Here is a 10,509-nt window from a genome sequence, read left to right as displayed (position 1 = left end):
ATATAGAAGTGTGGTTCAGCACCTCAGGAATGAAAGATTCAGAGTTTATTTCCTATTCTTAAACCAAACAAAAATAAACTAAACCAGTCGTCTTACAGACTGGTAGTACTATCTTCATGTTTATCAAAGACACTTGAAAGAATGGTTAAAACAGGTTATATTGGTGGGTGGAGCGGAATAATGTTCTTCACAAGACCTAATTTGAATTCTGGAAGGGAATGAGTGCTCTTCTCAACATAGGTATTTCGACAACTAATGTTCAATGGCCCTTTGTGAACAAGTGTTTCCTATTTTTGGTAGTCTGTGATACAGCTTGGCTTATGACAATGTGAAATCACAGTACTGGAAAGAGAAGTTGTTACAAGCAGTTTATCACAGAAACTAATCTGTGAAACTAAATATTTGCTCTTATAAAGAAGAATCTACATTAAGCACAACGGACAGGCCATTGTGTCTTGGACAGTCGACAGTCCTCTCCATACTGAGCCCTACCTTGTACAAAGTGTACACATGAGACCTTCGAAAATGTTTCTCACTGGGAATATCTACCTTACAATTCGCTGATAATGTTTACCTGTATTCTACTGGTTATTCTGCAGAAACAGCAGATGCCATTATGAATCATACGGTATCAAACCTTAGAATTTTGTTGGCAGAATGGTCTGCAGATAACATCAGAAAGATCATCGTTAGTTCTTTCACATGAAGACGAGTTCCAGACTGCCTGGATAGAATAAGGTTTGGTGGAATAAACATCCCATTCAGGAGTCAGGCTAAGGCATGAGAATTGATCCCAGACTAATGTGGAACCCTCACATAAACCATATTTCTTCCAAGACAGAAACAGCGATGAATGCATTGAGATGTGTAGTCAGCCTATGGTAAGGATCACACCTGAAAATTCTCCTCAACTTGTATAGGACTTCCGTGAGATCATTCTTGGGTTATGGATACATACTTTATCAAGATGAGGCTGGAAATTCGGTATCGAAGCTAAACCAACTTCAGGATCATTGTATTCGAATATGCACTGGAGCCATGCTCTCCACACCTACCAAAGCTTGTTGAGGCAGGGAAACCACTACTGAGCATCAGAAGGGAGACACTTGTGAATAAATTCATTTTTAAGCAAATCTCAGAGTCAGGACACCCTCTAAACAATGGCATATTGAAATACTTGTCACACACTGAAAAATTTCTCTGGAAATGGAAGGAAACTACAAATTATGAAAGCTCTTAACTTGTGGAATGTGTATGAAAATAAAATACATAAATACCATGTATTACCAGTGTTCCTTGTCACATACAGCTACTGAGAAGAAAATATACTAGTTTTTGATAGCAATGTATAGTGTAAAGATTCTCCAAATCTGAGGACAGAAATAAACATTTTGCTCAGTACCATTTTCCTGAATTATACAAAGATTTATATGAATAGATCCAAAACAATTGACCGTGATAAAGTAGGACGTGCAATGCACAATTGTGTAAAAACTTTTCAGACACTATATTCACTACCCAAGGAGGCACTAATCTATTACACAGAAACCACCACAGTTAGAGAACCGGTAAAATATGGAAGATCTTCCTGATGAAACGGTATGGTTATATTCTGTAAGTGTATTAATGAGCCTTAAAAAACCAAAATGGAACAAAGTGTATCCAATTGTTATAGACATTATTAAATGAACCGTTAAAATTAGCAAGCAGGAAGAGTAACAAATTTCTTGTGGATTTTGGGGCACAGTGGCATCTTTCACAAGAAAATAGAAGACAGATTAGTGAAGAAAGCATTGAACTTCCATATAAAGAAACGTCGAGTTTAATCAATGAAAAAGAGAGAAACGATTGGCAGATGCAATGGAATTCAACCAGGATATCAAAAGGGGTACCATATGGCCAGCTGCAGCCTAAACTAGCGTTGTCTCCTTATTTTAGTGTTTCTAATAGGAGCAGACGATCCATATCAACGATTACTTCCTTGCACTTAGTACATGGGAAATTACCAACCTACCTGTTCCAAATTCAAAGAAGGAATCTCCATTATGTGATTTATGCAATGGAAAAGGAGATCTGAATCATCTACTGTTCTTGAGTACCAGATACAAGTCACAACAAAAATCCTTTATTAGTGTATTGATTAGTACAGAGGTTCCTCTTCCAATGCTGGCTGAAGTGTTGTTTCCAACCCAAAAGGGTGCACCAATTTCAAATGTGATGCTCAACAACTTAAATGTGTGGGACCTAACTAGATAGACACATTGTGTACATGGTGGGTGGGTTTTTGCTAGTTTATGTCCTTAATTGTGAAATAATCACTTTATGAGCAGGTTATAGCTGTGACATGTATTAATCATTTACGTTCCCTTAATTTTACGTCTATGGTCACAAACTTTTTGTTAACAGATTACTTGTTTTGGTCTTTAATGACCATCATCAGCTCTGTTTCATAAAAACAAAGTCGTAATGTACTGCAGCAATAGTGGCATCATCAAATGTTAAATGTGGAATCAGCACCAGCATCGTACTACTACTGACAACATGACTCGTGAATGTCATGTTATTTATATGTATTTGACGATGCTGGTGCTGATTCCGAATTGATTTGATGATGCCACTATGGCTGCAGTATATTAGGACTTTGTTTTTCTGAAACAGATCTGATGATGGTCATTAAAGACCGAAACCGGTAATCTGTTAACAAAAAGTTTGTGACCATAGATGTAAATTAAAGGAAACTTATTACATATACGGGTCACTGTTTTTTCGCGATGATGTCGCAGCTTGAGTATAAGTCATTTGTTTATATTCTAAATTTTTAAGGATTTAGAAGCATATTTCACCAGGGGAAAGACAGATATCATCTACAGGAAAATTAAAGAGACCTTTAGAGAAAAGAAGGCCACCTTTGTGAATATAAAGATCTCAGATGGAAAACCAGTCCTAACCATAGAAGGGAAGGATGGAAAGTGGAAGAAGTTTATGGAGGGTCCATATCATGCAGATGAACTTGAAAGAAATATTATACGAAGGAAAGAGTACATAGATGACAATGAGCTGGGAGATATGATACTGGGAGCAGAATTTGACAAAGTGCTCAAAGACCAAAGCTGAAACAAGGCTCTGGGGTTAGACAATATTCCATCAGAACTACTCATAACCATGGCAGAGCAAATTGTTCTACCTGGTGTGCAAGATCTATGAGACAGATGAAATACTCCCAGACTTCAAAGAGAGTGCAATAATTGCAATTCCAAAGAAAGCAGGTGATGACAGGTATAAAACTCCCAAACCATCAGTTTAATAAGTCATGGTTGGAAACTATTAACATGAATTCTTTACAGAAGAATGGGAGGACTAGCAGAGCCGCCCTTGGGAAGGATTAGTTTGGACTTCAGAGTAATGTTGGAACATTTAAGGCGACACTCACCCTAAGATATACTGTAGAGGATAGGTTAAGGAAAGGCAAACTTTTATTTACAGCATTTGTTACTTAGAGAAACTTTTTCACAGTTCTGTCTGGAATACATTCTTTGAAATTCTGAAGGTAGCAGGGATAAAATGCGGGGAACAAAAGAATGTTTACAACTTGTACAAAAACCAAATGGCAATTACAAGAGTCGAGTGGCATGAAAGGGAGAGTATTTGAGAAGAGAGTGAGACACGGCTGTAGCCTAACCATGATGTGATTCAATCCATACATTGAGCAAGCAGGAAAGGAAACCATATAAAAATTTTGAGTAGGCGTGAATGTTCAGGGAGAAGAAATAAAAACTTTGAGGTTTGCCAATGACATTATAATTCTGTTGCTGACACCAAAGGATTTGGAAGAATAGTTAAACAGAGTATACGGTGTCTTGAAAGAAGGATATAACATGATAATCAACATAAGCCCGAATAGAACAAGGAAAGTAGTCGAATTAAATCAGGTGATACTAAAGGAATCACATTAGAAAATGAGACATTTAAAGCGTAAAGGAATATTGCTGTTTAGGTAGCAAAACAATTGACGATGGCTGAAATGGAGAGGATATGAAATGTAGACTGCCAATGGCAAGAAAAGCGTTTCTGAAGAAGAGAAAATTTTAAATTCGATTATAGGTTGGCAGCCAGACCCAGACTGCACATGCTTTAATATTGATCTCATGAAGACAAGTAGTTAATTATGAAATATCTTTCAATGAAGTTGATATTGCACTGTTAGAAAGTTAATTAAAAACCTATATTATCTATTGAAGGTTTCACTCATTTCGAAGTATTTCACGAACATAGAGAAAAACAATCTAAGGGCCGGTTTCCATATGCTTGCCATGGTAATGGATGTGTGTGAGGTCCTTAGGTTAGTTAGGTTTAAGTAGTTCTATGTTCTACGGGACTGATGACCTAAGAAGTTAAGTCCCATAATTCTCAGAGCCATTTGAACGATACACACATTTAAGACATTTGTGTAAGTATTAAGTGAAGAATTTGTGTTGTTTTCGTTACATATGTATTTTGTGGTGTCGTATCTACTTGGGGAAATCAAGATTTTAAATTATATCCTTTATTTCTTTAAATCACTTGAAGTCCATATCGCACATATTCGATATTAGGCCTAATTTTTCCGGTATAGAAGTTTTGAGTGTTAACGTTGTTTTAAGAGCATTACATTACTATATTAATATTACACACATATATTAGTGGTCCATGTAACTTTAGTAACTCTTGTGATTTGTAGTTAATAGAATATTACTGTTATTGACTAGATAAATTTTGTGAAAATATGGTAAAGAATCATAAGCGAGAAGGGTCTGAGCTGCCTTAGGAAAGTTAGTTCTGGTGTTTATGCATCTGTTGCGATGGATCGTTACATTGGGGGGAATGTAGTGGGATAGGAACTCGGGAAGTATATGAGTCTCTTCCACGATATTGTACATTCTGTTCAAGGGATAGAAAAATAATTGAAGAGGAAGGGAAGTTTAGAGCCCTTAAGGCCAAACTGGATAAGGCTGTGGAAGTACTGATAAGTTTAAGGGGGAGAACGGTCACAACAGATGGGAAGTGGTAGCAAGGAACAGGGGCCACAGAAAGAGAACAGTATCTGACATTTCATCATTGGCACAAACAATAGATTTGTCTGGCTACCTCAGTTAAATAAGGAAGATGTGAATGAAAGTGTAGTTACTACTCAAAGACTTTCACCGGGAAACCAACTGTTTCAAAAAAAGTAGAAAGTTGGAGGAAAGTTCCGTCGTTGTTTGCCAGATCTTGCAGGAAAAATTAAGTGATAGGTACCAGGTCACAAGTTTTTTCAGGTCCAGTGTATGTCTTAGCCAAAACAGGATCATGTTGTGATAGTGGGTGGAATGGAAAACAATGTTGATGGGGGTCAGGGGTACAATATTGAGAATGACATGGTAAAAATAGCATCTGCAAGAAACCACCCAAATGTTGGTTTGGTTCCTACCCTGATTCAACAACTCTATCAGGAAGGTCAATATGGAGCTAGATCAGCTGCTTCAGGCAGCTACTTTGTCAAGTATATGTTTGGTTCCTGTTGATGGTAGGAGGGACTTCACAAAGCGTAACTTGCATCTGAATAGGAAAGGATTGATAAATTGGCTGGGATGATACAAAATCGTTAAGGGTGGGAGCACTGGATCTCATGGGAATACTTCTTTTTTAGGCTAAGATAAGTGTCCAGTGATTCAACATTGAATGAAATTATGTTTAATGAGAAACTCAGACAGGCAGGTACTAAAGATGTTACAATATCACAAGGTTGTCATAAAAGTACTGTGAAATGATTCTCATAAAAGCACAGTGAAAAGTAATGTAAGTGTATTGCATAAGAATACCAGGGCATTAAAAAAGAAAGTAGATGAGCTTTTAATTCGTTTAGAAGATTAAGAAACTGAGGGTGAAACAGATGTACTGTGCCTGTCTGAACATCATATAGTAACAGATATGGAAAAAGGAAATGTAGGTAGATAAAAGCTTTCTGCACATATAAGTAGAAACACTGTGGAGAGAGGAAAAATTTTGTGTAGAGGGAGTGCATGTGAGCTTAAACTAATTAATGGTACTTTTATACCTATAGTCATTTATAGGTCCCCATTGGGAAATTTTCTGCTATTTTTGAAAAAATTGGATTTTTTTGTTGTGCTCTGTCAGATAGAGGGAAGCAATTATTACTTGTGAGGACTTCAATGTAGATTTTCTGAAGGAGTCTGATATAGAGCTTGACCTTGAAGTATTACTTGATTCGTTCAATGTGACATCAGTTATTGATTCTCCTACTAGAGTGGTCCAGAAAAGTAGCACACTGATAGATAATGTTCTTATAGACCAAGATAAATTTAAGTAACTAACGACTTTTCCTGTTAAGAATAACCTGTCTGATCATGATTCACAGCTAGTTACTGTATATGACAGATCTGTACAGTAATGCAGAACAGTTCTCCAAAACAGTGTATTCAATTAACTATTTAACACTTGTAAATTATAAGGAACGCTTGCAATAATTAGACTGGGACGAAGTGTCTAGGGAACCTAATGCTAATTTAAAATTTGACCTATTTCATGATACCTTTGGGAGTATATTTGAAAACAGTTTCCCCAAGAAAACAGTGAAACATAATTGTAAAAAACCATATACACATCCATGGCTTACTAAAGAGATAAAAATATCTTGTAAACAGAAAAGAGAAATACATCTTATAGCTAGAAAGAGTCATGATCCAGAAACAAACATTATATCAAGAAAAATTATTAAAAAGTCCAGAAGTATGCATGTTATGTCTGACATTGACACCTCTGACAAAATTGAAAGAATGTGGAATATTGTTAAAAGGGAAAAGGGCCAATGACCACACAGGAACATTGTATTTCTGACAAACTCAATGGAAAGTTTGTTAACAAAAAGTCAGAAGTAAAAAATATTTTTAATAATCATTTTTAAGTGTTGTAGACAAACTAAAATCCAGCTATTGATTAGAAAATGCAAGGCTGTGTATGGAAGAAGCACTGCCTATGCAATCTGATAAAATAAAAATTCAACCCACCTCTCCTACTGAAATTAGGAAAATAACAAATGCACTCACAAGTAAAAGCCCATATGGAATTGAGATAAGTAGTATTCTCAGCCACATATGTAGTAGCTCACTGAAACAAAGCCTATTTCTATGTAGACTGAAATATACTGCTTCTAAACCACTCCATTAAAGAATTGGGATGGATCAGATGGTAACAAATACCACTCAATCTCACTTCTTTATCCAAAATTCTTGAAAAAGTAATGTATTCAAGAGCACCTTCATATATTCGTAAAAATTAACAAAACGTCAATTTAGTTTTCAGGAAGGCTTTTCAACAGAAAATGCAATATATACTTTCACTGACCAAATATCAAATGCTCTGAATAACCCAACATCACCCAGTGGGATATTTTATGCTCTCTCAAAGGCCTTCGACTGTGTGAATCATGGAATTCTTCTATACTAGCCTAAGTATTGTGTTATTAGTAGGACAGTGCATATTTAGTTTAATTCATATTTAACTGGAAGAATGCAGAAGGTTGTCATTAATAGTACAGATTGTCTGCAAAAATCAGCAGAATGCTCTAACTGGAGAAGTATCAAGAATTGTGTCCCACAGGGCTCATTATTGGATTCTTTATTCTTTTTCATATATATTAATGACTTGCCATTCTGTATTCATGAAAATGCAAAGCTATTTCTTTTTGATGATGTCACAAGTATAGTAATCACACCCAACAAACAATAATTAGCCAAGTAAACTGTAAGTAATGTCTTTCAGAAAATTGTTAAGTGGTTGTCTGCAAATAGACTCTCACTCAATCTTGACTCTCAGCAAATTTTGACTCTCACTAAATTTTGAGAAAACAGTATAAACAGTTCTGTACAGTAAACTGCATAACACCTTTGACAAAATAGACTATGAACAGAACTTTGTTGCTAAGGCAGAATATTCAAAATTTCTGGGTTTGTGCATTGATGAGAAATTGAATTGAAAGAATCATGTTAATGACATGCAGAATCAGTTACGTTCAGCTACTTAGGCTATTAGGACTATTGTAAATTTTGGTTATAAACATACCAGGAAATTTGCCTACTATGTGTGTTTTCATCAACTGCTTTCATATCGCCTCGTATGCTGGGGTAGTTCATCATTTAAGAGAAAAAGTATTTATTGCACAAAAATATGTAATCAGAATAGTAGCTGGAACACACTCAAAATCACTTAGCAGACATTTATGTAAGGACTCGGGATATTCACAGTACCTTCACAATACATTTATTCACTTATAAACTTACTTATTAATAACAAATCCCAGTTTAAAAATAAAAGCAAAATGCATAGCTATGCCACTACAAGAAAGGATTATCTTCACTATTCTGGGTTAAACCTGACCTTGGCAAAGAAAGGGGCGAATTATGCAGCCACAAAAGTATTTTGGTAATTTGCCAAATAGCATTAAAAGTTTGATAGATAGCCAACCAAAATTTAAAGAATTTCTGAATGACAACTCCTTCTATAGATGATAAGCAGTTTCCATAAGAAGAGTAGAAGCTTTTGAATGTCGTGCTACAGATGAATGCTGAAGACCATATGGGTCGATCACATAAGTAATGAGGAAGTACTGAACATAATTGATGAGAAAAGTAATTTGTGGCACAACCTGAATAGAAGACAGGATCAGTTGATAGGTCACATTCTGAGAAATCAAGGGAGCACGAACTTTGTATTGGAGGTTAGTGTGGGTGGGTAGAAATCGTAGAGGGCGACCAAAAGATAAATGCAGTAAGCAGATTCAGAAGGCTGTAGGCTGAAGTAGTCATGATATAATATCTTGGAGAGCTGCATAAAACCAGTCATTGAACTGAAGATAACAACAACAGCAACAACAGTGCATGATGTGTATAGTAGAATAACAATTAAGAAATATACTTTGTAAACATGATGGATGGCTGTATGGCGAAGGCCATATGCCAAATAAGGAAAGAAAGATAGTAACATACAGAAATACCATCTCCAGTGGCACCACATTAGCAGGTAATACCACAACAGTAGCAGTTACATGCTGCTAGAAACAGCCCAGACAAGGGGTTAAAGATACATATCACTCTCTAATGGCGCAAAATTCATAACAGCATTTCACACCAACCATAAATACAATATTTGCAGTGGCACAGTAATGGTTTACCACAAACAGTATGATGCAAAACACAAAGCTCTCTGTTCCACTTGCCACACAAAATGCAAGAAGAAGTAGGGTGGTACAAGGAGATAAGGAATTAATACTTGTGCAGACCTCTCAGTTCCTGTATCAGCATATCGGCAGGAAGCAAAATTGATTTTGGCGCACCCTCGATGTTTATAAAATGCTGAACTCATTAGAATCAAAAATCTTTATTGTCCATTGCCCACATGAGATGAAATAGGCTTTGTCTGTAGTACTTTTCATAATCAAAAGTTCTGACATTGTGTGCAATGAACAAAGAGTTAGTATATAAGCAGTTTGTAAATACAATAAATATTTAGACACTGGTTATAGTGTTCAGGACACATTACAGTTACTAGCTTGGTGAACACAGTTAATATACATAACTGCTATATACAAAACATATTGAAACAATGGCTACAATGATTAAATACAATGGATAAATTAATATAAATGATACACAATGGTATTCTTTGGATAATGAATACAGTTCTTTTCTTACATCCTAATAATCATTATGCATTTTTTAATTGATAAACCTACATAATCATAATAAACAGTGAGTGTAATTAAATATGAAAATTCAACTCATCACTATTTAGATCATAAATTATATTATATGCAGTGGTCCAGTAATGGCTTGCTACAAAGAGTAAGAAACACGAAGTACACTGTTCAACTCAACACATAAAATGCAGTAAGATAAGCATAATAAACAGTGAATGAATTTGATTTTACAAATTGGTCTCAGCACTACTCAAATCATACAATCAACTTGTGGTGCACTCTCTCATACAGTAAATGGGTTGACCTTAATCAATTGCATAGTTTTTTTTTAAAGAATTTTTAATGGCATGGCCCAATTTATTGAATATTTTCAAACCACTCACTTTGTGAGAGTTACCAGGTTTTGTTAGTGTATAACTTGGAATGTCATAATCTGTGCTCTTTCTAGTGCTGTAACCTTCCCAATATCTTCCCTGACAACATATTTCATGCAAGCCTTTTTTAAGCACACAGATGTATATGCACAGGTTTACAAAAGTAATAATCTAAGCCTAGTAATTATAGGACACAGTGTTCTCTGAAGACAGTTCTATGCATTATGTGTAACGTTCTTGACTGTAATTTCTAAATTTTCTTATTGGAAGAGCTGTGGCCACAAATGAGAAGCCCAGAAGTAATATGTGATCAGAAGAGTCCAAGGTATATTACTCTAAGAAAATCCTAATCATGTCTCTCTGTTCCCATCTGAGATAGGAGACTCTTGAAACCTTTTGCACACA

This window comes from Schistocerca gregaria, chromosome 2 (assembly GCF_023897955.1).
Source record: "Schistocerca gregaria isolate iqSchGreg1 chromosome 2, iqSchGreg1.2, whole genome shotgun sequence".
In the NCBI taxonomy this organism is placed as follows: Eukaryota; Metazoa; Arthropoda; class Insecta; order Orthoptera; family Acrididae; genus Schistocerca; species Schistocerca gregaria.
Note: the sequence above shows the minus strand (reverse complement) of the source record.